A 1,031-nucleotide genomic window follows, 5' to 3' on the forward strand; every position below is an offset into this window, starting at 1 on the left:
TTTCTTCCTTCATGTGATTGTTCTACAAAGCATAACCTTTTGGAAGTGATTAAAAAAGTATAGCACTTGTAAATTTATTAAATCAAATGGAATTATAGGTTTCCCCACAAGAGGGCGGCCCAAAAAAATTTAAATTTGTTTAGGTTCCTTTCTTTCCACCCCCCCTTCGGGGGGGTTTAACATTGATTATTTGTTTCCCCCTTCCCATAAATCTTTTTTTTCTTCTTTTTTCTTTGCATTATTCTGTTTGAAATTATTTCTGTTTTTCTTTCTTTTTTCCCAAAAATTTCCTTTGAATATTTCAAAAATAGTTAAATCCTTTTAAAAAAGCCCATACATTTTCTCAAAATTCCCGTGTTCAAAATGGGGGAAAATTTTTTTTTTTTTTCCTACAGGGTTTTTGTTTGAAATTAAATTTTCTTTTTTTTCTACTTTTTATTAGTGTTGTGGCCTGGAACCACTAAGAAAAATGAAAAAATATGCTCATTGCCAACACAGTAGTAAAATATGCACAAAATGCCATATCTGCTGACTGATATAAAAAGTGGGGATGTGTCCCCAGTTAACTGAGAAAACTTCCCTAGAAGCAGTTCACAAAATGTTTGTGAATTTGGGATCTTTTAATGATGAGGGGAAAAGTTAGGGGAAATTGAAAAATCAAATAGGGATTTCCCTGTTTACACTACTTAGGGCAGTCATGTAAATTTAAAAAATTGTGTTTTTTTTCATTTCATTGGTTTTTAGAACTTAAATTGGGCCCTATGTCATATACGGAAAACCATGTGGGATTACACGAAAATTCAATGTGGTTGTATTTTTCAGTATGTGGGCTACTTTCCCAAATTTTAAAGTTTAAGGGTGGTCATGATCATAGATGTACTGACTATATTTTTTTGGTAGAAATTTTATGGAGCAAGTTAAGATTTATCACAATTTTAAAGTTCAAATATATGATTGTATTGAAATTTCACATAAACTGTAGCGTTTAATAAAAATTGATTTGCAAGCCAGTTTACCCATATATATTTGGG

Source organism: Penaeus monodon, chromosome 28 (genome assembly GCF_015228065.2).
Source record: "Penaeus monodon isolate SGIC_2016 chromosome 28, NSTDA_Pmon_1, whole genome shotgun sequence".
Lineage (NCBI taxonomy): Eukaryota > Metazoa > Arthropoda > Malacostraca > Decapoda > Penaeidae > Penaeus > Penaeus monodon.